The sequence below is a fragment of the Somniosus microcephalus genome, unplaced genomic scaffold (assembly GCF_052327205.1).
Source record: "Somniosus microcephalus isolate GS21.2 unplaced genomic scaffold, FLI_Smic_1.0 unresolved_chr2, whole genome shotgun sequence".
In the NCBI taxonomy this organism is placed as follows: Eukaryota; Metazoa; Chordata; class Chondrichthyes; order Squaliformes; family Somniosidae; genus Somniosus; species Somniosus microcephalus.
The window spans coordinates 48,408,867-48,435,926 of record NW_028225180.1 but is presented as its reverse complement, the minus strand read 5'-3'; the positions used below and the strand labels follow the sequence as shown (position 1 = coordinate 48,435,926).

The 27,060-nt window shown below is 45.8% G+C and overlaps 1 long non-coding RNA gene across 2 annotated transcripts; it reads right to left on the bottom strand.

Annotated features, from left to right (window-relative positions):
- Positions 1-47: 47 nt before the first annotated feature.
- LOC147092608 (uncharacterized) lies at positions 48-27,060 on the bottom strand. Of its 2 annotated transcripts, none has more exons than XR_015075057.1 (4): positions 26,768-27,060; positions 10,103-10,198; positions 8,245-8,411; positions 48-3,754 (listed from the first exon to the last, which is right to left on the bottom strand). It is a non-coding gene; the product is annotated as an uncharacterized LOC147092608 (long non-coding RNA). The 2 variants fall into 2 exon arrangements; XR_015075058.1 differs by having other exon boundaries at positions 48-1,993.

Sequence of the window (27,060 nt, the reverse complement as noted above, 5' to 3'; positions counted from 1 at the left end):
CTGATCTGAGGTCAACACACTAAAAATAAAGTTTGCGAGTCCAGTGGTAAGTTTTAAATAGTCGATTTATTGCATCACTTGATTTACACTGTTTGACTTCCTTTATCCAACTAACATCATATTCAAAATGGCTGGTTTTTATACAGCAGCAGATGTACCCACCCCCTTTATTACCATTGGCTCAGCAGCATGCATGCAGAGCTATGGTTGGTTCAACTACATCACACTGATTGGATCTCTGATACATCAATCATTCCTTTGTTCTCTAGTTAAGCAGAATCATCACTTTCAGTTTTAAGCTAAGATCAGCATTTTCACAGTTTAAGCTAAATCAGCATTTTCATTGCTCTCACTTTTTAAGTCAGCCGATGTGACGTTACCAGCTGTGATTGGATCTGATACATCACACCATTCAGATTTCTTTAAATCATTAGATTTTAATCATATTAAAATCTATGTTATTAAAATATATATATATATATTCCCTAACAGTCCGCCCTTTGATTCTTTCAAAAATTGAATCATAAAAATAGAGTCAGGTTAAAAATATAATCAATCATTGCTGTGTTTTGCCACTGTCCGGATCAGTGGCTTTTGCACAAATTTACATCAACCAGGATTTTACGTGGCCACAGTAAAAGCCTGGTTTTAATAAGTTAATTGATTTCATGATCTTAAATTAATTAGTGCATCTTAAAAAGTGTGAGGAGCTCCCCTCAGCTTATGGCTTTGAAAAATACATTCAGGTAAAAATTAAAAAGTAAAAAGGTACAAAACAATCTAGCAACTAAATATAACATGCCCCTTTAAGATGTAAAAATGGTCTGCGGCGACCTGCAAGGCATCTTGGCCGTGGTGCAGCAGCCGCCTGGTGGCAAGCACATTTAATCAACAGAAACACACAATTTGATCCCCATCCTATTGTACAAGGCCTCCCTCTTATCTTTCTGAGGAGTGTTTTGTCAAGATTCTTCAACGGCATTTTATGGCTTCGTGGCTCCTTGTTATCTAGCAGGTGCTATCCTCCCTGTTTCCTTGCATTTTACCATTCCCTTATCATTTCTATTTGTCTTTGATGCTTGATATTCGACCTTGCTGGCATTTATGCTATCTTTTTCTGCTTGCCTGTTGTCAGTCCCTGGTCCAAGAATTAAAACCCATCTTTGAATCTTAACAGCTATTTCTTACAATTCCCTTCTTTGAGAAGGAAATATCCTTATTGACTTCTCACAATCAGCTCTTGACTAATCTAGCTAGCTCTTATTGCTCTCTCAACTTGGGCATTAGTAGGGAGTCTTGAAGATTTCTCCCTTCTTTACAGTCCATTCCTTTGAGGGGGAGGAGCAACCTCTGACCCCTTACTCAAATTCAATTCACTGTTACGGTGTTCCAATTCTGCCCCGCCTGGGGTTTCCTCTGTTTCTTCTATCTTTCCTGATGTTACCCCGCCTGGGGTCTCCTCTACATTGCTTCGGATCTTCTCTTTCGGTGTGCTCAGTTTAATTGTTAGTGCTTGTCAGTCATGGGCATGAGTGCCCAATTGGCTTATGTATCAAAGTCTTACTACACATGTTACATATATCAAATACACTATCATTACAAGTTGCATAGCTACCAGAGCATGTGAAATAATACGAACCTAAGGGTGTGCTGATGTATTAAGCCCAATATCCCACCAACGTGAATTGTCCCCTATGCTGTCAATTTCAATATCTATTCTCGAGTTGTCTTGCTCCAAAACATAAAAATGCTTTAGGGAGGAGTTCAGTCGCATCATGAGCTCACTGAAACCCACAAACAACAGGGGAATGTCGTATCCGAGTCTTCGAATTGTGCCACATAATTGTGGAGCTCATACTTAAAAACGTGTTGGTTGATGGAACAGGTCCTGTTAGACCCGTAAAGCATGGTAATTGCAGTAGTAGTGACACTGGAGGCACCACTAAAATCACCTCATACTGGATTCGTACTGGTTTTTCCCACGCTCTGCTACCTACAAAACACAATTATTACAGTCACAGTTAAATTCAGTCTTACAATCATTTCAAGCGACATTACAGTTTAACATCTAATCAACATATCATGGATTTAAAAGATTCTCCAGATCTCTTTTACTCGTATCCATCTTGTGGATAATTCTTACTAAACATGATTTATCCTTAGCCCTCAATTGTCCCAATCCAGATTCCATGTAACTCTCCACTTCAACTTCAATTTCAATCCCTCTAACAGGTACCAGTGTGTTTAACTCTATTCTGATTGTTTCATTAATTAGATAGTTTCTCGATGGAGTATGTGTCAATGCTTTAAAAGTTGTCCCGCTCTCCTGAGCCACATTAACCATGTCATTTTTTGCTGTTGTCAAGTAACTGAGCATGTCTGAGACCCGTTCTTGTGTGCAAATTCACCGTACATTCCTGGATGGTAATTACTTCATACGTAACAAATCACATTTGCACACTCATACCGGTATCTCAATATCATGCCAGCCATGCCATCCAATACAAGCCTTTCTCGGGCTTTCAGGTATCTTATCGAAAGATTGTAGTCGTCTAATGGCTGAATACTTCTTCAGGGTCTTACTTGCTGCTATTTAAGCTTTGACCTGAGCTCTTGGCCCTCTGCCTGTAATCTGGCCACTTCAGCCTGCTTGATTTCAAGCTGATTTTAAGCAGTAACTAGCTCTACATTAATCTCTTCCATTTCTTTCTCCTGAAGTGCTCTTTCCTGTAGTTGTGCTTTCACTAATGCGGTTTTCTCAGCTATTAGGCTCTCTAAAAGCATAATCTGTTGCTTAAAGTTATTTTCAAGATTCAACTTTTATTTTTCCACGGTCTCTATTGTTGCCTGACTTTTCTCAATGTTTTCCGAAAACTGCTTTAACCTGTCAACTTTTTCAAGTAAAGCATCTTCCTTCTCAGCTAGAAGGGAGGCAAGAGAATTTTCATTCTGCTTTGACTTCATTAATTTATTCTCCAAGTCTGAAACCAGTTTTTCCTTGGTCTGGCAATCTACCTGGAGATTTAGTAAGCGGTCGTTCAAATTATTTTCTTCTGGTTTCAGATCATCGAGTTCAGACTGATTTTTCATTTTCAGTTTTGTTTCTACTCTTTTAAACTGCCTGAGAGCATTTTGCAAGTTCTCATTCAGTAGTGTAATTCTCCTGTTTCAATCTTACACTCTCAATCACTTTCCTTTAATTACATGTGGGATTTGTGCATTCCGTCCTTCACTACCCCAATATTCAGTAGTGAGTTTTCTTAGAACACCACGTAGGTAAAGCCGTATCGGTTAAATCTAGCACTACCAGTACAAGTTCATGTTGCACATTATCATGCAATTAGTTTACAAGATAACTTCCATTTATCAAATCATAATTTTCTTTCTATCACTGTGGGGAAATATTAACTTAAAATTAAGAAACTTAAATTTAATAATGTCCCATATCTTTAAATTTCATACTAAAGTTGTTGCTTGGTGAACTTAAACAGCTGTCAGTGGAAAGGGTTAACTCCTTTGCAGGTTTTTAAGAAGGTGGAGCAAAACATTATCAGGCGCAATTGCGTCACTTCACGTAAATTAAAAAAAACTTTCCTGATCGAAAAAGACAGTTGTGATTTCACACTTTAACTAAACATGAACAGAACAGATAAAACAAAACAAAATAGAACATTCTTGCAGAAAACAGTAAATTACGTCATATTTCTTATTGTCCTTTCTTCAAATGTCTTTCCAAAATACTGTAAAAACATAACTGGAGAAAAATTAGTTTTTCACATTTAAACAAATCAAATCAAACTGCTTTAGAAGATTTCACCATTGCAACCGCGACTCCAAGGTTAAACCTTAGACTGAAACTTAATGTAACATTGTACAGTTTGCACTGCAAGTACAAAAATCTATCGCAATCTTTTGTTAAAAAAACTCTTTGTTGATCTTCTCAGTTTTTACACACCAGCTTAACTTAAATTATTTCAAAGGTTTTTTTTTCAATTCTTGGGGCACAATCTTATTCGCACATTCTTAAAACTTCCAAAATCCAAGACAAGACAAAAGATTTAAACGCTTTTAACACAGAGAAGTGGGTGGAGCTAAAACACATATAACAGAATCTTTCTTTTAAAGAACATCTAATCAGACAAAAGAAATACTGTAACTTCTTAAACATTCATAGTCATTTTTCAAGGTTCCTTTCACTCAGCAAATCTTGTGTTTTATTTGTCTCAGCACAGATGTTAATAACTTCCATGTCAGTAAAACTTTAAGTTTCTCTTTTTTTTCCTCTTTTTCCATCGGCGTCTCAGCATTTCTTGGCTTTCCAAATCCCTGTTTTTTTCCTTCCTTTGCTGAGTTTTCAGATTGGTTAGCCTGCAAATTAGATCTTTTTCCTTCTTTATCTCTCCTGTGTTCAGCCCCGAGTTTTCCAACCAGTTAGTTTTAAATCGCTCGTCGTACTCTAACACTTCCTCCGTCCCTTTCTGTTGACAGGCTATGATCTTTCCCCAATCCGTTTTTGCAGGGCTAAACAGTTGTAACCACTGTTGGATCGCATCCCATCCGGCACCTATATCTTGCTCATCATTTCCCAGGCCAGTCTTTACTTTGCTGTGTAACTTATTTCCCTCTCTCCTGGGTATCATTACAATCGGAATATTGGACTCCGTCCCACGGGTGGAGTTGGTACTTCGCCCTTTCTTCCCCATCTTCTTTCTTCTCATACTCCTTTTCTACTCTTTTCCTTTTCTGTCTCAATGGGGCCAAATGGGGTCCTGTTTTCTCTTCTTCACTTTCACTGACATTACTAGAGGATCCTGAGTCAGTCTCTTGACCTGCTTCTTGTCTTTGTCTCCCATGACCTTCCTCCTTTATTTCATTTAGATCTGGGTAACCCTTCCAGGTCCCGACACATTTTCCCTTTTCTTCAACTGCCGGGACTCTCGGTTGTTTATCCAATTGTTTTTTTACAGTCCTTAACTTCATCTTCAAGATTTTTAACTTCCACTTCTGACTTTTCAAGCTCATTTGTTTTCTTTTTCAATTGTTCATAAATCGCATCTTTCTGCTCTTTTGCATTGGTCAAGTCGTGATCATGTTGGGAGTTTGTCTTACTCTCATTTCGCCGTCGGATCTGACTCATAACTGCCATGGACCATCTGATCCGTCTTTTATCTTTCATACGGGTCGTTTTTCCCCAGACCCTCTTTATGTCATCCAAAGACCACTGTTCAGAGGAGGTACTGTACTTTTGTTCGATTTCGAACCAGGTTTTAGGTAAGTCAAACTGTAATTCTATATAGTCTTTCAACTCCCGCAGAATTTCATCTTCTGAAATCTCAGGTGGGGCACGCCCCCCTTTAATAGTTGTAGGTTTATCGAGTGATGCCATAATATCGATTACTTTACTTGGGGGTCTTGAGTCGTAGGCTTAATTAAATAACACCGCCGAAGTTAGAACTCTATATGGGACCTCGAGGCCGTCTACCACCCAGAGGGTTCGCTACCCGGGAGGTTTGCAGAGATGCGTGGAGGGGAGATGACTAGACAACCAACCGAGGACTTTTATCATGAGGAGTCCTTACCTCCAATATAGGTCTGGTGTCTTAGATTCAGTCTCTTCCTTCAGCAACCCTGCTCGCAGCACCAAATTGTTAGATCGGGTAATTAATTTCAGTGGACCACACTGATCTGAGGTCAACACACTAAAATTAAAGTTTGCGAGTCCGGTGGTAAGTTTTAAATAGTCGATTTATTGCATCACTTGATTTACACTGTTTGACTTCCTTTATCCAACTAACATCATATTCAAAATGGCTGGTTTTTATACAGCAGCAGATGTACCCACCCCGTTTATTACCATTGGCTCAGCAGCATGCATGCAGAGCTATGATTGGTTCAACTACATCACACTGATTGGATCTCTGATACATCAATCATTCCTTTGTTCTCTCGTTAAGCAGAATCATCACTTTCAGTTTTAAGCTAAGATCAGCATTTTCACAGTTTAAGCTAAATCAGCATTTTCATTGTTCTCACTTTTTAAGTCAGCCGATGTGACGTTACCAGCTGTGATTGGATCTGATACATCACACCATTCAGATTTCTTTAAATCATTAGATTTTAATCATATGAAAATCTATGTTATTAAAATATATATATATATATTTCCTAACACCTGGCCTAATGATCCAGAGACGTGGGCCCCGATTTTCAGCTTGTGTGGGAAATGGTCGGGTTTCCCCGAATGTGGGGTTTCTGACACACATAAAAAAGTTTCAGCCAGCTCCCCGCAATTTTCCCTCAAGTGGCCAATTCATTCCCAGCATGTGGGCAGCGTTGCTACTTGTCTATTTCGAATCAGAAATCCGCACAATATATCATCATTCGTGGTGCTTTCAAAGTGTCCAGTAAGCTTCTCCACCTCTGCAGGCTTCTCAACCACTCTTGCACAATGGCAGAGGAGCCTGCACCAGCTGCTGCAAGTGCCAGACCCCGAGCTGCATTCAAATTTGACGAGGCTTCACTGCAGGCATTATTGGATGGGTTTAGGGCCCACAGGGAGGTCCTCTTCCCTAGGTCAGGGAGGAAGAGGCCTCCCACTGAGACCAATGCTGCATGGATGCAGGTGTCAGCAGATGCCAACTCGCTGGGAGTCACCAGAAGAACCTTGGCATTACATCTCTAACTCCTTCCTTTACTCCCCCACAGTACCATCCAGAGCCCCCGTCCTCACTGTGGAGGAGGAAGAGGCTGTGCAGCCGGACTCCTCAGAGGAAGCTCCAACCTCTGAGGGTGCAGCGTCAGCAGAAGTAAGCGCACCCAGCACCAGCGCAGACACTCACACCTCGGGGGACCTTCGGGACATTGAGTAGTATTGTCAGCTGGTGTTTCACAGCTCACAAGTGAGCCTCAGCAGATTCTGGAGACAGGGACAGCAGTGGAGAGTCCTCGTCGGAGGGCGCAGGCCTCTGCCAGCTCAGCTCAGCTGCGCTGCATGTCAACCCTCTGCCTCTGGGTCCATCCGCAAGAGAAGAGGTGATGGATCTCCATGCACAGATGCAGGAGTCTCTGGCAGGTTTTGTCTCCAGGGTCGCTGCGAGTGTGGAGCGAATGGAGGAGTCCATAGCGACCATGAGCAGAGCCTTTGTGGAGTCATTGGCGCATGAACACATCAGCATGGAAAGGTTGGCAAACTCCATGGAGGAGATAACTTGCCAGGGTACGGAAAACATGGTGAGTGCTCATAAGAGAATGACATCTCTTGAGGAGCGTTGGCCATCTATTGAACAGAGAAACCAGACCTTCATGGAAGTCCTTCTGAGTAGGACTGCCAGTGCAGAAACGGGTTCCACTGGCCCCCTAAACACAGCAAGGTGCTCTCAAGCCACTTCCAAGCGCTGGCCCCTTCTGGCCTGTGTAGCTCCAGGTGAGTGAGCAGCAGCCTGGTGCTCCTGTTGCTGATCCTGCTGTTCCTGGTTCTGCTGCTGCCGCCTCTGCTGCTGGAGATCCTCTAATGGCAAGAAGGGAAGGAGAAAAAGGCGTCCCATGCTTCTCGTAGTTGCCTCCGCTGAGGAAGCGCTGAGTGAGGGTGGCAAGAGGGGCTTCCCAGGAGATCGCATTGGAGAAGTGTGTGAGGCTCCAACCTTCCACAGCTGTGCCTAAGCCTTGAAGAAGTAACCCCAAACCTGCAACAACAAGGTCCTTCAACACACAGGACAAGTGCTGTCCCTTTAAATCGCAGCTTCTCCGATTGACCTGCAGCTGACAGCAAGCAAGCCGGCAAGCTTCACCCCAGGTCTCATCAGTGGGGTTCCCCGCAGGCATGTTTGATGTGGGGAAAGCACCAAAGTCGCAACGGCCCCGGAAAATCCACTTAAACAAGGTAATAATTGGTCATTAGTGTGCCGACGACCAGTCCTGCCAGCGGCGGCCAGGACTGAAGCAGGTCGCGCAGAAACGGCGGTCCGAAAGTCGGACGGGGCGGGGAATGAGGCGGGCTGGGGAGGTTACCGACCCGCTTTTTCGGCGATTTTCGGCCCCCGGCCGCATGAAAAGCCGCCCGACGGCTGCCAGAAAATTGACCCCGTAAATTCAAATCCCACCATGGCAGCTGGTTAATTTAAAAGAGGAATTACACAGACCTCGGTCTTTTCTCATCTATCAATTCCTTTGTTCCTATGTTCGGATATACTGTCAGCGCTGTGATGTTAGCATAATCAAAACTCATTCTGTGTCCCTCCCACTTACGTGATGCTCTTGTTCACTGAAATGGTTCTCGCCTGTTAACCAGAGACCGAGTCCCTCCACATCCTCTTCAATCGCCTGTTCCAGTCTATCCCGGTAGAACTTCGTCAACTGAAACAGCTGGTAATCGTCGCACTTTGTCAACAGCTTAGTGATTGTAGAGTTCTGATCTGTGAACACAAATGGCCACAATATCAAGCACCTTCTGTAAATCCATATACACAGCCTGTGTTCCATTCCATCAATCTATACAGCCAGTTCTTAAAAGCAGTGTGAAAAATTGTCAATCACGAATTATCGACAGCTTATCGGTTCCAACTACCCCGATCACCCCCTGTATCTATAAATGTTCACTGATTCGATCTTCAAATACAGATTCCAGGAGTTTGCTCACAACAGTCTCCCCCTCTAACTCATCTCCGCTGCTTGGTAGCCTGCAAAACCCACCGAGAAATGTGCTATTCCTTCCTATTCCTTAACTGTGTACATATAGATTCTATCTTAACATAATCCCAGGGAACATCCAGCGCAAACATCGAACCCTTTAGTAATACTGGCATCCAGAAATATTGTTTCATACTCTTCAAATTGTTATAACCAGGTTCGTTTCGCTCTGAGTTCCATTCAAACCTTAGTCCTGTCTCATCGTTAATAAATCACAGCACCCAGGAGGACAAGTGCAGAAGGTGCATCGGAACACAAACGCCTCCCAATTACCCTCCAAGTCACACACCGACCCGACTTGGAAATATATCGCCGTTGGTCCTCATCAGTGGGTCAACATAACTGGAAGCCCTACCCAAGTGCTCCTGTTTCAACAGTTTTAATAATTCGCTCTAGTCTCAGCTTCAGATGTTTCCCACCCCCCCCAGTCACATCAGCTGATTCCCTCCCACTGCTCCATTCACCCCCTCTGGAACACCGTTGTTGTTTGTCAGTTCAGGTCGTGGCCGTCCTTCCCCTTCCTACTAAACTCACTCTAGTGCCCCAAGAACGTGAACCGTTGCCCCTGCTCCAGCCCTGCAGCCGTGCATTGACCTGTCTCATATAACCCTCCTTAAGCAGCCCACTGCAAAACAATCCCGAGATCACCAGCTTGAGGCCTTGTTTCTTATTTTAATGCCTCAGTTTTAATATTCCCCCTATTACCGTATTTCTATCCATGTTACTGGTTCTGACCCTGGAGATTTTCTGCTCTCCTTTTCTTCCCAGAGACGGTCCCACCCGTTTCAGGATGTTCTTCTCTCTGGCACCAGGGAGGTAACTAATCATACCTGACAAACTCAGTTCTGCAGAAGTGTCTGTCTATTCCGCTGAGGAAAGAATCTCCCAGCACTATCGCACTTTTCTTTTCCTGGCCCGCTCCTGCCTTTCACCCCTGCCCCACTCGGGATATCCTCCTGCTCTCTGCTGCCACTGCACAAGAAGACCCACCTCTGAGTCACTCTCTCTATCCACCTTATAATCCCCAATACCAGACAGTTCCAGCAGTCTGGGCTACCCACCACCTGTAACTGCGCAGGAAGACCCACCTCTGAGTCACTCTCTCTATCAACCTTATAGTCCCCAATACCAGACAGTTCCAGCAGTCTGGGGTTCCCACCACGTGTGACTGCACAGGAAGAACCACCTCTGAGTCACTCTCTCTATCCACCTTATAGTCCCCAATACCAGACAGTTCCAGGACTCTGGGGTTCCCACCACCTGTGACTGCGTTGCGCCTCTAGATGGTCCCTCACTTCCCTCTTTGTACTCAGCCCCTGTCCTGTTCCCTAGACCCGGGTGAGCTGCAGGTTCATGCATGAGATCTGGACATTTTGTCGGGACAGATATTGTATTTTAAAGTATTTTCTGAACTTACCTGTGTCCATTCTCACTCTTGTTGAAGATGTTTGATCTTCTCCCCTGCTTGGACCTTCAGCCATGGTGTTGACAGGCGTTCCCAGATTCTGGTGTTCTGTAATAAATATAATATTAATAAGAACATAACATAAGAAATAGGAGCAGGAGTAGGCCATTCGGCCTTTCGAGCCTGCTCCGCCATTCAATGAGATCATGGCTGATCTTCTGCTTCAACTCCATTCTCTGACTCTATCCCTTGATGCCCTTACTAGTCAGAAATCTATCGACATCTGTTTTGAATATACCCAATGACTGAGCCTCCACAGCCCTCTGGGATAGAGAATTCCAAAGATTCACCACCCCCACTTGTGAAGAAATGTCTTCTCATCTCAGTCCTGAATGGTCTACCCTTTATCTTGAGGCTGTGACCCCTGGTTCTAGACTCCACAGCTAAGGGAAACATTCTCACAGCATTCACCATATCAAGCCCTGTAATAATTCTGTATGCTTCAATGAGATCCCCTCTCATGCTTCTGAATTCAAGAGAATACAGGCCTAGTTTACTCACTCTCTTCTCATACGACAGTCCTGCCATCCCAGGAATGAATCTCGTGAACCTTCGTTGCACTCCCTCTATGGCAAGTATATCCTTCCTTAGGTAACGTGACCAAAATTGTACACAGTACTCCATTTGTGGTCTCACCAAGACCCTATATAATTGTAGTAAGACGTCTTTACTCCTGTACTCAAATCCTCTTGTAATGAAGGCCAGCATACCATTTGTCGTCTTAATGGCTTGCTGCACCAGCACATTCACTTTCATGGACTCATGCACAAGGACACCCAGGTCCCTTTGAGCATCTGCATTCCCCAATCTTTCACCATTTAGGAAATATTCTGCCATTCTGTTTTTTCTACCAAAGTGGATAACTTCACATTTATCCACATTATATTCCATCTGCCATGTTCTCGCCCACTCACTGAACCTGTCGAGATCCCCTTGAAGCCTCGTCACATCCTTTACGAAACTGACACTGCCACTTAGCTTTGTATCATCAGCAAATTTGGAAATGTTACATTTTGTCCGCCTCATCCAAATCATTGATATAGATTGTGAATAGCTGCGGACCAAGCATCGATCCTTGCGGTACCCCACTAGTAACAGCCTGCCATCCTGAAAAAGACCCGTTTATCCCTACTCTTTGTTTTCTGTCAGTTAACCAATTCTCAATCCATGCTAGAATATTACCCCCAATTCCATGTGCCATAAGTTTGTTCACCAGCTTCTTGTTTGGGATCTTATCGAAGGCCTTTTGAAAATCCAGATATACCACATCTACCAGTTCCCCTTTGTCTACTCCATTAGTTACATCCTCAAAGAACTCCAATAGGTTTGAAAACACGATTTCCCTTTCATAAATCCATGTTGACTCTCCCCAATCTTACTATTAGTTTCTAAGTGCCCAGTTATTGCATCCTTTATAATAGATTCCAGCATTTTCCCAACTAGTAATGTGAGGCTAACAGCTCTGTAGTTCCCCGTTTTCTCTCTCCCTCCTTTCTTAAATAGCGGAGTTACATTTGCTATCCTCCAATCTGCAGGAAGCATTCCAGAATCTATAGAATTTTGTAAGATGACAAACAAAGCGTCCACTATTCCAATGGCCACCTCTTTCAAAACCCTAGGATGTAGGTCATCGATCTTGGGATTTGTCGACTTTTAGTCCCATTAATTTTGCTAGTACTGATTTATTACTAATAATAATTTGTTTAAGTTCCTCATTCTCGTCAAACCGTAGGATTTCTCGTATTTCTGGGAGGTTTTTTTGTGTCTTCCTCCATGAAGACAGAAACAAAGTATTTCTTTAATTTCTCTGCCATTTCCCCATTCACCATTATAAATTCTCCCATCTGACTGTAAAGGACCTACATTTACCTTCGCCAGTCTTTTCCTTTGCACATACCTATAGAAGCTTTTACAATCCGTTTTAATATTTTTCGCTAGATTGTGATCATATTCCATTTTCCCTTTCTTTATCAATTTTATGGTCCCCCTTTGCTGATTTCTAAAAAGATCCCAATCCTCAGGCTGACCGCTTTTTCTGACAACTTAATACTAGCTTTAATTTATTTTGTTTGCCATGGTTGGATCACTTTTCCTTCAGGGTTTTTATGCCCTAGATGAATATATGTTACATAGAAACATAGAAGATAGGAGCAGGAGTAAGCCATTCGGCCCCTCGAGCCTGCTCCGCCATTCAATGAGGTAATGGCTGATCATCCAAATTCAGTACCCTGTTCCTGTTGTTGCAAATGATGCATTTTTTCCTTGAATGTTAGCCATTGTATGTCCACCTTCATACGTTTTAGTGTAGTCTCCCAGTCTACCATGGTCAACTTGTCCCTCATACCATTGTAGTTTCCTCTGTTTAGATTGAAGACTTTAGTTTCAGATTGGAATACATCACTCTCAAACTTAATGTAAAATTCAATCATATTATGGTAACTTGTCCCTAAAGGTCCCTTTACCACAAGATTATTGATTAGCCCTTTCTCATTACACAGTACCAGATCCAGAATAGCCTGTTCCATGTTTAGTTCATCCACAAACTGATTCAGTAAACCATCTTGCATGCATTCCAAGAATTCGTCCTCCACACCATTAGTGGTAATTTGATTTGCCCAGTCAATATGTAGATTAAAGACCCCCATGATTATCGTATTGCCTTTGTTACATGCACTTCTAATCTCTTGATTGATACTGTGCCCTGCATTACCAATACTGTCTGGTGGCCTATACACAATTCCCACCATTTTTTTCCGCCTTTTGCTGTTTCTTAGCTCCACCCAAACTGATTCCAGTTCTACATCACTATCTGCCAAGCCAAGATCTTTTATCTCTACTGTACCGATCTCATCCCTTATTAATAGCACTATGCCTCCTCCTTTTCCTTTTTGTATGTCCTTCCTAATTGTTGAGTACCCTGGAACATTCAGTTCCCAGCTTTGGTTACCCTGCAACCATGGCCCCAATTTTCCCGGAGCCGTCGGGCGGGGTTTCAGGCGGGCGGGGGCTGAAAAAAACCCCGCAGAAACGGGGGGTCGCGACCCCCCGCCCGATTCCTCGCCCCGCCCGACTTTCACCCCAGTGTTCCAGCGCGACCCGAATCAGTCCCGCCCGCAGCCGGCGGGACTGCTTGTCGGGAGCTCAACCATCAATAATTAGCAGGTGTAATCCAATTTTAAGGGGCCCTTGCAATTTTCAGCCGTTCCCCACGTAAACCACGCCTGGTGGGAACACCGCTGATGAAACCTGGCGTGAACAATGTTGGCTTGCTTACTTTCAGCTGCAGGTCAATCAGGAATGAAGAGATTTAATCAGACAGCATTGGTAGGCTGCAGGACCTTGTTGCTCCAGGCTTGGGGCTACTTGTTGAAGGCTTATGCACAGCTGTGGAAGGTTGGAGCCTCACACACTTTGCCAGTGTGAGCTCCTGGGAAGCCCCTCTCACCACCCTCACTCAGCCCTTCCTCAATGGAGGCATCTGCCAGAAGCATGGGAGGCCTTTTGTTCCTTCCCTTCCTGGCATTAGAGGATCTCCAACAGCAGAGGAGGCTGGAGCAGATGCAGCAACAACAGCAGCTCCAGCCACAGCAGCACCAGCAACAGCAGCACTAGCAGGAGCGACAGGCTGCGGCTCAGCCACCTGAGGCAGCACAGGCCAGAAGGGGCCAGCACATGGAAGGCCGTCAGCGCAGGAGATACCCTCCAAACAGGGTCTACAGACACAGGGTGAGCTACCTCAACATGACTGAGCAGCAGTGCCAAAGGCAGCTCCGACTTTCGCAAGAGGTAGTGACTGACATCTGCGCAATGCTCCAGCAGGACTTGGAGCACAGAGCACCAGGTCGACACTCCTTACCAGTGGCCATCAAAGTCACCGCCACACTCAACTTTTATGCCTCAGGCTCCTTCCAGCGATCAGCAGCAGACATCAGCGGCATCACCCAGGCGGCCACACACACTTGCATCAAACAGGTCACCGATGCCCTCTTTGCCCTCGCACACAATCACATCCATTTCACCAGGGATCGCGCAAGTGTGAGGGCACGAGCGCTTGGATTAGCTCAGCTGGCAGACTTTCCAAGGGTGCAGGGCATCATTGACTGCACACGTGGCCCTTAGGGCACCCCACCGCAATCCAGGAGTTTTTGTCAAACGCAAGGGCTTCCACTCCCTCAACGTTCAGCTGGTGTGTACCACAAGAAGGTGATTTTGCATGTTTGTGCCAAGTACCCTGGCTTGCTGCCATGACTCCTTCATACTGCGCCACTCTACTCTGCCTCCGCTATTCAGTCCGCCAAACGATCTTCAGGGATGGCTACTTGGAGACAAGGGATATCCCGTGCGGTCTTGGCTAATAACGCCATTGAGTACACCAGCCAACGAAGCTGAGGAGCGCTACAACTCCAGCCACATTTCCACCAGATGTATTATCGCGCAAGCCATCGGATTGCTGAAGATGCGCTTCAGATGCCTCGATAGATCAGGTGGAGCCCTACAGTACTCATCAGCCAGGGTCTCCAAAATCGTCGTGGTATGCTGTGTGCTTCACAACATGGCACAGCGTTGTAGCTTGCCGATTCTGCAGGACCAAGAGGCTCCTCAGAGAGCCTTCTCGGATAAGGATGATGCTGAGGATGAAGAGGAGAACGGAAATGAGCATCCTGCAGAGGCCCGTCAACCAGCGGCACCAGTGCGCGAGAACATTTGGCGGAATGCAAGGAACGCACTCATCCTGGGCAGATTTGCGTAGCCTGGTACATCAGACACTGTAGCCTCGCTGCTTCTTAACTGACCATGGACAGTGGCCCATGCCTGTGCATTTCGACCTATTTGACCAGCTTGCTGACATCCGCAAGTAATCCTAAGGCCTCAATCTGATATCCCCATTTGCCAAATGACAGATGCCATAACTGCAGCAGTTGCCACCAGATTTTTAATGTAGAGGAAACTGATGGCATTAAATCTATATAGAAGACTTTTCACCCAAGTGAATATCCTTGTCATTAGTAGTGCTTTATATTTCTCTTGCGCGTGCTCCTACGAAGTGGTAGTGGTACCCCTGTGGTTCAGCAGATGCGGAGGCCCCTTGCTCACTTTCCTGCTGCTTCCGTCCCGACACCTTTGGCGGGCATCCTCTGGGGTGGCGAGCCTCTGAGGGCTTGCCAGCAGTCTGCTGCTCCTGCGGCTGTGCAGGGGTTGAGACTCCTATCTCACTTGGGTGTGGACTCGGGTGGGGCTCTGACCGAGGGCTCTGAAGTGGCATGGAAGTGTGAGCGCGTGGAGAGGAGCCTCCACTTCCTTGAGGTGTGCCAACAACCTCCCTCCCATGGGTCAGCTCCCCCTCAGCGCCTGCAAGTGGCGACTAAGCTCCTCCATGGCCGCAGCCCTCCTCTCCTTGGCCGCGGCCCTCCTCTCCTTGGTCGCGGCCCTCCTCTCCTTGGCCGCGGCCCTCCTCTCCTTGGCCGCGGCGCTCCTCTCCTTGGCCACGGCCCTCCTCTACTCGGCAGTGGCCCTCCTCAGCCCTCCTCTCCTCGGCGGTAGCCAGCCTTACCACGGTGGTAGCCATCCTTTCCGTGGTGATGCTTTCATGCACCAATGACGCCAATAAGGCTGTGCTCATGCTCACCATGGACTCCTCCATTCGCTCAACACTCGCAGCGTCCCTGGAGACAAAACCTGCCGAGACTCCTGCATCTGTGCATGGAGATCCATCACCTCCTCTCTTACCGATGGACCCAGAGGGATAGGGTCGATATGCAGCTGAGCTGAGCTGGCAGAGGCCTGCGCCCTCCGACGATGACTCTCCACTGCTTTGCCTGTCTCCACAATCTGCTGATGCTCACTTGTGAGCTGTGAAACACCAGGTGACAACACTACTCTATGTCCCGAAGGCCCACCCCGAGGTGTGAGTGTCTGAGCTGGTGCTGGGTGCGCTTACTTCTGCTGACGCTGCGCCCTCAGAGGCTGGAGCTTCCTCTGGAGTCTGGCTGCAAAGCCTCATCCTCCTCGGCAGTGGCGACGGGGGCTCTGGATGGTCATGCGTGGGAGTAAAGGAAAGAGTTAGAGATGTGAGGCCAAGGCTGATTGTATTTGGCAGATGCTCATATGTCCAAATGATGTCGCTTCAGAATCATATCAGTGACTCATGCTATGTGAATGAGAGAAATGGGAAACTATTCTGTCACCAGCTTGCGGGCTTGCTCCTGTCTCTCCTACCCCAGCTTCCGCAGCCACGTCAGCCCCAGCAATCTCCATCACTGCTTCCTCCCAGGGGGTCAGGTGGGCGATTGAGGGTGGTCCTCCTCCAGTCCTCGCTCGCTCTCTCCTATTGTGAGCTCTCTTTTCATGCAATGAGGGAGACAAGTGGAGCTTGAGTGAGAGTGCAGGAGTGAGTGTAGAGATTGCATAGCATAGATACTTAGAAGGAGACAAAGATGGTGTGAGGCTGTCAGACCAAGGGCCCTCCCTGTGTGTTGTCAGTTGTGTTCCAAGCATCAGTGTGAGAGGCAGTGTGAGGGCTGCATGGTGGAATAGTTATGTGAAGGTGAGCATAGAGAGGGAATGGGTAAGGGTGCATGGATGTGACTCTGAAGTGGGATGTGGAGGAAGTGATTGCTGAAGCTGAGTGCTGTTGGGGAAAGGCAATGGGGATCAGGTTGAGGGTGATGGAAACTTCATACTTACTTTTCCTGTACAGTGAAGGTCATGGAAGCGCTTCCTGCACTGCATCCAGGTCTGACGGGTGACTCCCTGAGAGTTGACCTCTGCAGCCACCTCCAACCATGCAGCCCTGGTCTCTTTGGGAGGCCTCTTCCTCCCTGAGCTAGGGAAGATGACCTCCCTGTGTGCCCTAACCCCATCCACCAATGTCTGGAATGAGGTCTCGTCAAATTTGGCGGCAGCTCGGCCTCTGCCGCTGGCAGTAGCTTGTGCAGGGTCCTGTGCCATTCTGTCCGACTGGTTGGGAAGCCTACAGAGGTTGAGAAGCTTGCTGGACACTTTAAAAGCACCACGAATGATGACATCATAATGTGGGGCTTTCTGACTGGAATTGGACAATTAGCAAGGGTGCCCACACGCTGGAAATTAATTGTCCAATTGAGGGAAAATTGCATGCAGCTGGCAGAACCATTTAGATTCGGGTCGGAACCCGACATTCGAGGAAGCTGACAATTCCCCGCAACTTCGGGAAAATCGGGGCCCGTGTCTCTGTAATGGCAATTACATCATACCCATTTACTTCTATTGGTGCCATTAATTCCTCCACATTGTTGAGAATGCTATGTGCCTGTTTAATATTTGTTTGCACTTTGATCCTCGTTACTGTTGGCCTTTGTTTCTGCTCCCTACTAGTTCTGCTGGCTCCTTTTCTAACCTGCACTTCCAGCTTTGTTTCTCTCCATTCTGGGCCCACACTTAGGTTCCTAGCCCCCTGACAAACTAGTTTTAATCCTTCCCAACGGCACTAGGAAATTCCCCTGCGAGGATTGATAATAGGAGTGTTAGATGGAAATATTAAACTGAAAAGGAGAACGTTGCCTTGTTAAACCTGATATGAACTCCCTACTGCCCCATCAGTACATCAGCTAGTAACTCTGAAAGCACCATGAATATACAAGTGATAGATTTGACTGCTGTTTTACAATCAAAATTCTCCATCTGCCTGTGTGCCCGAGCATCCATTGAAACTATTAATCAGCGTCCTTTCCTTTCCCCACTGTGGAAATGTAAAGGCGATTCACATAATTTATAAACAGTTTGAGACTTTGTAAAATTCAATACTTTGCTGTTTCACTAATGCTGTCACTAGTGTAATAAACACAAAACAGCAACAACAGAGAGGCAAGAGAATGTACGAGAAATGATTAGCGGTAACATAATAGAGAACATTAACCCCTTTTCTAAGCATATAAAGCCTGAAAGAATAGTCCAAGGAAAGATGGGGCCGATTTGGGACCAAAAAGGCAATCATCTTGTTGAAGCAGAGGACATGGCTGAGGTACTAATTTAACAAAATAACAACAGAAAACGCTGGAAAAACTCAGCAGGCCTCCAACATCCATGGAGAGAGAAATAGAGTTAACGTTCAGGTCGAAGACCTTTCGTCAGAACTGGAAAAAAGCTGGAAATGGAAAGCACGTTTAGGGCCTGCGAAAAGGGGGAGGAGATGAAAGAACAAAAGGGAAGGTCAGTGATAGGATAGAAAGCAGGAGAGATTAAGAGACATTGAGTGACATTAAGAGATATTCAAGGCAAGAGGAGGTGGTAATGGGACAGGTTAAGGAACAAATAATGGCTCTAGATGAAGTGTGAATTGTGCTGGCAGAATGAAGGGCAGCTGCCATGTGGGAGGGAAGATAAAAAGGCCAAACACAAAGTGTGGATAAAAACAAAGAATATATATATACACATATACATACATATATATATATTATATGCGATAGGGGCCGAGGTTATGATCTGAAATTGTTGAACTCTATGTTGAGTCCAACGGGCTGTAGAGTGCCTAATCGAAAGATAGGTGCTGTCCCTCGAGCCTACGCTGAACCTCGGTGGAACAATGCTGAATCTGAGGACGGTGAGGTCTGAGTGGGAATGGAGTGGTGAATTAAGGTGACAGGCCACCGGGATCTCGGGGGCCCACTTACGGACTGAACGGAGGTATTCCGCAAAGCAGTCAGCCAATTTGCATTTGGTCTCCCCAATGTAGAGGAGACCATATCGTGAGCAGCGAATACAGTATACTAAATTGCAGGAAGTACAAGTAAATCGCTGTTAAACCTGGAAGGGGTGTTTGGGGCCCTTGACAGTGGGAAGGGGGGAGGTATAAGGGCATGTGTTGCATCTCCTGCGCTTGCTTGGGAAGGTGCCAGGCGAAGGGGAATGGGTGCTGGGGGTGTTAGAGGAGTGGACTAGAGTGTCGTGGAGGGAGCGGTCCCTATGGAATGCTGAAAGGGGAGTTGAGGGGTCGATGCGTTTGGTGGTGGGATCACGCTGGAGGTGGCGGAAATGGCAGAGGTTGATCCGTTGAATATGGAGGCTGGTGGGGTGAAAGGTGAGGACAAGGGGAACTCTATTGTGTTTCTGGGAGGGAGGGGCAGGGGTGAGGGCAGAAGTGCGGGAGATAGAACGGACACGGTCGAGGGCTGTGTCAACCTCAGTGTAGGTGAATCCTCGGTTGAGGAAAAAGGAGGACATGTCGGAAGCACTGGTATGGATGCTTGTCAATAATCTATCCCCAGAGATGGAGACAGAGAAGTCAAGGAAGGGAAGGGAAGAGTCGGAGATGGACCATGTGAAGGTGAGGGAAGGGTGGAAATTGGAAGCAAAGTGCATGAAATTTTATAGTTCAGTGCGAGAGCAGTAGATAGCACCGATACACTCATCAATGTACCAGAAAAAGAGGTGAGGGAGAGGACCCGAGTCGGACTGGAACAAAAAGGCAGGCATAGCTAGGACCCATGCAGGTACCCATAGCAACATCTTTGATTTGGAGGAAATGAGTGCAATCAAAGGAGAAGTTGTTCAATGTGAGAACATGTTCAGCCAGGCGGAGGAGGGTGGTGGTGGATGGGGACTGGTTGGTCCACTGTTGAAGGAAGAAGCGGAGCGCCCTCAGGCCATCCTGGTGGTGGATTGATGTGTAGAGGGATTGTACGTCCATAGTGAAAAGGAGATGTTTGGGGCCAGGAAACTGTAAACTGTTAAAGTGGCGGAGTGCATCGGAGGAGTCGCGGATGTAGGTGGGAAGAAACTGGACAAGGGGAGAAAAATAGAGTCGAGATAGGAAGAGATAAGTTCCGTGGGGCAAGAACAGGCTGAAACGATGGGTCTACCAGGGCAGTCCTGCTTGTGGATCTTGGGAAGGAGGTAGAAGCAGGATGTGTGATGTTGGGGATATATGAGTTTGACGGCCGTGGGGGTAGATCTCCAGAGATGAGCTCAGTGACAGTCATGGAGATGGTGGATTGATGTTCGGTGGTGGGGTCATGGTCCAGGCAGAGGTAGGAGGATGTGTCGGAGATTTGGCATTCAGCCTCCGCCAGGTAGAGGTCAGTTCGCCAAACAACAACAGCACCACCCTTGTCAGCAGGTTTAATGACAATGTCGGGGTTGGATCTGAGAGAATGGAGTGCTGCAAGTTCAGAGGGAGGTAGGTTGGAGTAAGTGAGGGGAGCAGAGAAATGCAAACGCCCGATATCACGACGGCAGTTTGCAATGAAAAGATCTAGAGAGGGTAAGAGGCCAGAGGGAGGGGTCCAGGTAGAACGAGAATTCTGAAAGCGGGTGAAAAGGTCAGCCTTTCGTGGGGAAGACTCCTGGCCACAGAAGTGGGCACGGAGGTGAAGGCGTTGGAAAAAGAGCTCAGCATCGTGCTGAGCTCAAAATTCATTGAGGTGTGGGCGTAAGGGGATGTAGCTCAAGCCTTTGCTGAGGACTGATCGTTCGGGGTCAGAGAGGGTAATGTCAGAAGGGATAGTGGAAACACGGCGGGGGAAAGGGTAAGGGGGACTTCGAGCTCCCGGAGGCCTGTCACTTTAATTCACCGCTCCATTCCCACTCAGACTTTACCATCCTCGGCCTCTTGCACTATTCCACGGAAGTTCAGCATAAGCTCGAGGAACAGCACCTCATCTTTCGATTAGGCACTCAACAGCCCTCTGGACTCAGCCTCAGAACATAACCTCGGCCCCCATCACATATAAATATTTTCTTTTTTTTTATCCACACTTTGGGCCAGAAATTGGTGAACGGGGCTTGCAGCCCCGTTTTTGCACTTACCCCGTGCTCCTGCCGATCAGCTCCAGGGACGTCTGCACTTGGTGAAACAGAAAGAAGAATCCCGGGCAGCGTATGACGTCACGCCGCCCAGGAGTGCAGCCAGCGCGAAGCCAGGAGCGTGCAGTGCAAGTGAGATACGCCCCTTGAGGTCTCAGTTTCACTGGACACGCCCCCAATGTTTCTGTCAAGCTGCTAAGCATTTTTACATGCAAAGTAGCAGTTTAAATAGGTTTTTGGAAGTTTTTTGAAGATTTTGTTAACTTTTATAAACTTTTTAAAATGTTTACATTATTTTGAGTAATCTGAAGTAGTTTTAAACAGAATGAAAGCAATTTAAAGACCATTAAAAGCCCTAATAGAATTTTTTTAATTCCATTTATTTATTTAGCAATGTCGTCGTCATACGTGTCTTCACATTGTTCCCTTGGGGGAACTGTATGAAGTGGTGGAAGGATTTATGGCCATGATTAACGCTCATTCCGTGACCGTAACCATCTTTGAACCAGCCATTAGGGCGGCTAGTCCTATGGCGGGAGGGTTTTAAGGGCTCCCACAAGCTATACAAGGAGGGGGTGCCACCCACACCCACGGACGCAAATATCCCACTGGATGTCAACCCAGAATTTAGAGCCCGAGCTCCGACTCCACTTGCCGGGACTGTCTGGAGGGGGGTTCGAAACCCTATCCTGATCTGTCCCAGCGGCGGGGATCCTACCGCTATGACAAAGGCCCAATCCGATTAGCAACGTGAAATGGCAGGATAGGGCTCCAGTCACGGGGAGGGAAAAGGTGCAGGAAACGTATGGGTGTCACCTTTTGTGCGGAGTGGGCCTTTTGCGTAGCAGTAAGCATTCCCGCCGCTGGGCCAGAAGGAGTAGGGTTTTGAACCCCACTCCAGACAGTCCCGGCAAGTGGAGTCGGAGCTCCAACTTTAAATTCTGGGTGGACATCCAGCGGGATACTTGCGTCCGTGGGTGTTGGTGGCCCCCCCCCTCAGATGGGTTGTGGGAGCCCGTAAAACCCTCCCACCATGGGACTAACCACCCTAATGGCTGGTTCAAAGATGGTTACGGTCACGGAATGAGCATTAATCACGGCCATAAATCCTTCCACCACTTCATACAGTTCCCCAAAGGGAACAGTGTGAGGATACGTACGATGATGACCTCTTGCGCAATGCACCTCCTTGGACCCTCAGTCGCAGATGCGAGGGGGCAAGTCGTGCAATTGTTAAATTTTTCATTTTATTGACATGTAAAATGTTGGCCCAGTAATTCCCTTCCAAATGCACGAGTACGGTCGGGGTACTTACGCATCTGGCCGGATGAAATGCCGCTTTTCAGCATGCACAGTGCATGTGGGGAAAACCGGCATTTCCTGTCCTCTGAATGAAGGGGTTCAGAGGCAGAACGCGTGCGACTGCACAGGCAGCGCGTGCGCAGTAAAATTCGCCGCTTTCATTCATGCTTTCAGTGAGGTCAAGTCATTAGAACTTACACATGAAAAAAGCATGGGTACAGTTGCTCCAGAGGCTGCGGAGGAAGATATTTCTTATCGTGGAGCTTCTGAAAGTATGTATGTCTGTATATATTCCTTTGCGTGTTATGTATATATTCCTTTACATATGTGTATGAATGTATTATTTAATTATGACTTTCAGAGAAAGTAACTTATTGGAAAATCATAATTAAAAACATACATTCATACACATTAGTAAAGGAATATAAAACATACATACATATATGTAAAGGAATATATGTGGACATACATACATAACTCATTTTCACATTCCATTCACACAGCCACAATTGCTCCTTCTACCTACCGTTCTGAAAACCCGTTTAAAAAAAAACATTTAAACATTAAAACTTACTTAAAATTTTTTAAAATAACTTCCCTCCATTTCCCAAACAAAAATATTCCATTTCAGAAGCTCCACGATAAAATATATCTTCCTCCGCAGCCAATGAACAACTTTACACTTGCTTTTTTCAAGTGTAACTTGTAAGGACTTAACCTCACTGAATCCATCAGTGAAATCTACAAAGTTCACTGCGCAAGCACTGCCTGTGCAGTCGCACGCGCTGTGCATAGACCTCGGGTCTGGAAATGCCGGCGTTCCCCGCATGCGCTGTTCCTGCTGAACGCCGGCATTTCCAACGGCCAGATGCGTGAGTACCCCGACCGTACTCACGCCTTTGGCCGCGAATTTCTGGGCCTTTGTGTTTGGCCTTTTTATCTTCCCTCCCGCATGGCAGCTGTCCTTCATTCTGCCAACACAATTCACACTTCATCGAGAGCCATCCTTTATTCCTTAACCTGTCCCATTACCAGCTCTTCTTGCCTTGAATATCTCTTAATGTCACTCAATGTCTCTTAATCTCTCCTGCTTTCTATCCTATCACTGACCTTCCCTTTTGTTCTTTCGTCCCCTCCCCCTTTTCCCAGCCCCTAAACTTGCCTTCCATTTCCTGCTTTTTTCCACTTCTGACGAAAGGTCTTCGACCTGAACGTTAACTCTATTTCTCTCTCGACGGATGCTGCCTGGCCTGCTGAGTTTTTCCAGCATTTTCTGTTGCTATTTCGGATTTCCAGCATCCGCAGTATTTTGCTATTGTACTAATTTAACACTTTGCCTCGGTATTCACTAAAGGAAAGGCTGCTGCCAATCGGACAGTAAAGGAGGAAATGGTAGAGACATTGGAGAGGATATAAATAGATTAGGAGGATGTACTAAAACGGCTGACAGGGCTCAAAGTAGAAATGTCACCCGCTCTGCCACAACCTTCCAATCCTTGGATATGAGAGAGGTGCCAGTGGACTGGAGGGTTGCAAATGTTGCTTCCCTGATCATAAAAGGGGAGATTGCTAAACTAAATAACTACAGGCGACTCAGCTTAACAACGGTGTTGAGGGAGCTTCTGGGGTAAAAAATCCGAATCAATATGAACTGTCACGTGGAAGGACATTAGCGACAGCCAAAATGGATTTTGAAAGGCAAATCAAATCTGACTGACTTGAATGAGTTAAGCGATGAAATAGGAGAGGGTTGATGAATGTAGTGCCGTTGATGTTCTGTATGTAGACTTTCAGAAGACGTTTGATAAATTACCTCATAATAGACTGGTTACCAAAATTGGAACCATGATATTAAAGGAGCAGTGGCAGCGTGGATACTAAATTGGCGAAGGGACAGAAAACTGACAGCAGTTGTGAGCCGATATTTTTCACACTGGAGGGAAGTATACAGTGGTGTCCCCAGGTGTCGTTATTAGGACCACTGCTCTTTTTGATATATACTAGTGACCTGGATTTTTATATACAGGGCATAATTTAAAGGTTTGTAGATGAGACGAATCTCGGAAAAGTCGTAAACCGTGAGGAGGATAGCAGAAGATTTCAGGAGGAAATAGACAGTCTGGTGAAATGCGCAGACACATGGCAGGTGAAATTTAATAGAGAAGTGTGAAGTGATGCATTTTGGAAGGAAGAATGAGGCGATGCAATATAAACTAACTGGTACAATTTAAAGGGGTTGCAGGAACAGAAAAACGTTTGGTACACATACAGAAATCTTTGAAGGTGGCAGGACAGGACGACCTGGCTTTTAGACAAGAATACGGAACCATTGGCTTTATAAATAGAGGCATCGGAATATAGGAACATAGGAACAGGAGTAGGCCATTCATTCACTCGAGCTTGTTCCTCCATTCAATTCGCACATGGCTGAGCTGTATCTTACCTCCATCTCCCCTCTTTGGTTCCATAACCCTAAATACCATTGCCTAACAAAAATCTATCAATTACAGTTTTGTAATTTTCAATTGACCGAGTCGCAACAGCTTTTTGAGGGTGAGTGTTCCAGATTTCAACTACACTGTGTCTGATGAAGTGCTTTCTAACATCACCCCTGAACGGCGGAGCTCTGCGGTTAAGGTTATGTCCCCTTTATTTGGACACGTCCACCAAAGGAACTAGTTTAACTCTTTCTATCCTGGCAAATCCTTTGATCATCTTAAACGCCTCAATTAGATCAATCCTTAATCTTGTATAATCAAGGGAATAAAAGCTTCGTCTATGCAATCGATCATCATACTTTAAAGCTTTTAGCCCCGGTATCGCTCTGGTGAATCTGAGCTGCACCACCTCCAAAGCCAAGATATTGTTCCCGAGGTGCGGTGCCCAGAACTAAACACAGTTCTCTAAATGGCTCTAACCAGAGCTCTGTACAGCTGGAACAGAACTTCTACACCTTTGTATTCCAGCCCTCGAGATAATGGCCAACATTCCATTAGAATTTTAATTATTTTCAGTACCTGTCTACTAGCTGCTAGTGACTTCTAATTCTCTCTGCTCATCCACAGTTCCATCCTCTAACCATTTAGAAAATACACTGATCTTTCCTTTTTAGGTCCAACGTTAATGACCTCACACTTTCCCACACTGATCTCCATCTGCCACAGTTGTGCCCAGAGAGTGCCAAGCATGGAAGTGATGCTAAACTTTTACCAAACACTGGCTAGGCCTCAACTGGAGCATAGTGTCCGATTCTGGGCGCCACACAATAGGAAGGTTGTAAAGGCCTTGCAGAGGGTGCAGAGGAGATTTACTAGAAAGGTAAGAGAAATGAGGGACTTCAGCTACATGCAGAGACTAGAGAAGATGGAATTGATCTCTTAAATCAGAGACGGTTAAGGCGAGATTAAAAGAGGCGTTAAAATCATGAAACATTTGGCTATTTTCATAGAATAAATCAGGAGAAAATTTATCTACTGGCAGGAGGGTCGTCATAAAGAGGACACAGATTTAGCGTAATTGGCAAAAGAGCCAGAGAACATAAGAACATAAGAAATAGGAGCAGGAGTAGGCCAATCGGCCCCTCAAGCCTGCTCCGCCATTCAATAAGATCATGGCTGATCTGATCCTAACCACCAATCTACTATCACAGAACCATCTCCTGAATCTAACAGAATTAGACACACGAAATAGGAGCAGGATCAGGCTACACGGCCCCTGGGCCCACTCCGCTTCCCACAGGGCCATGTCCGATCCGAACCTAGACTCATGTCCAAATTCCTGCCCGCTCCCCGTAACCCTTAATTCCCTTTACTTCTAGGAAACTGTCTATTTCTGTTTTAAATGTATGTAATGATGTAGCTTCTACAGCTTTTTGGGGCAGCATATTCCATGGACCTACCACCCTGAGTGAAGTAGTTCCTCCTCATCTCAGTTTTGAAAGAGCAGCCCCTTATTTTAAGACTATGCCCCCTAGTTCTAGTTTCACCCATCATCGGGAACATCCTCCCCGCATCCACCCGAGGTGAGATGAGATTTTTTTAGGAATCGAGTTATTATGTTTCTGGAATATAATGCCTGAAAGAGTGATAGAAGAAAATGCAATATCTTTTCAAAGTGAATTGAATAAATAATAGAAGTACAGTAAATTGTAGGGCTCAGGGGAGAGAGCAGTGGAGTGGGACTAATTGGATGGCTCTTTTAATGTTCTGGCAAGGGCTTGTTGGGCCTTCTGTGCTGAACGATTCTATGCTTCATGACATCGACCTCTGACTCTTGTTCCTAAGCATGTTTTACATGATCAATGTACTTGAATACTATTTACAGCAGCAGAATTTTAGCGTGTGAAATTGCATTGAGAAGTTTTATTCTATTAATTCACACAGCTCCCAGTAAAATATTTTCTGAAAATACATCCGTTGTTACCTGTCCATTATCGTTATGTTAATTTGTCACTATCTTTGAAGTACTGCAAAAATAAACGTCGATTTCACTGCATTAAAACGCAATAATTTTACTCAGTATGTTCCACGTCCTTACCTTGTCCTGCGGCTCCTGATTCTGGTCCCAGAGAATCTGAGTAAGTTAGCGTTGTGTATTCTGCAGGTTCATGAACACACCCTAAGTAAAGGTCAGTTACACCCCACAGCTATAAACACCACCTTCAGCCTGGTCAGTACAATCCCTGCCCGCCCTGTTCTCTGGTGCAGGGCTCGATCAGAATCACACATGGTCTCAATCAGTTTGAATTGTTCTGATACATTTCTGATCTTTTAACCAGTCATGAATCCTCTGTGTGGTAACAATGACTACATTTCCCCACAGCTCTTACA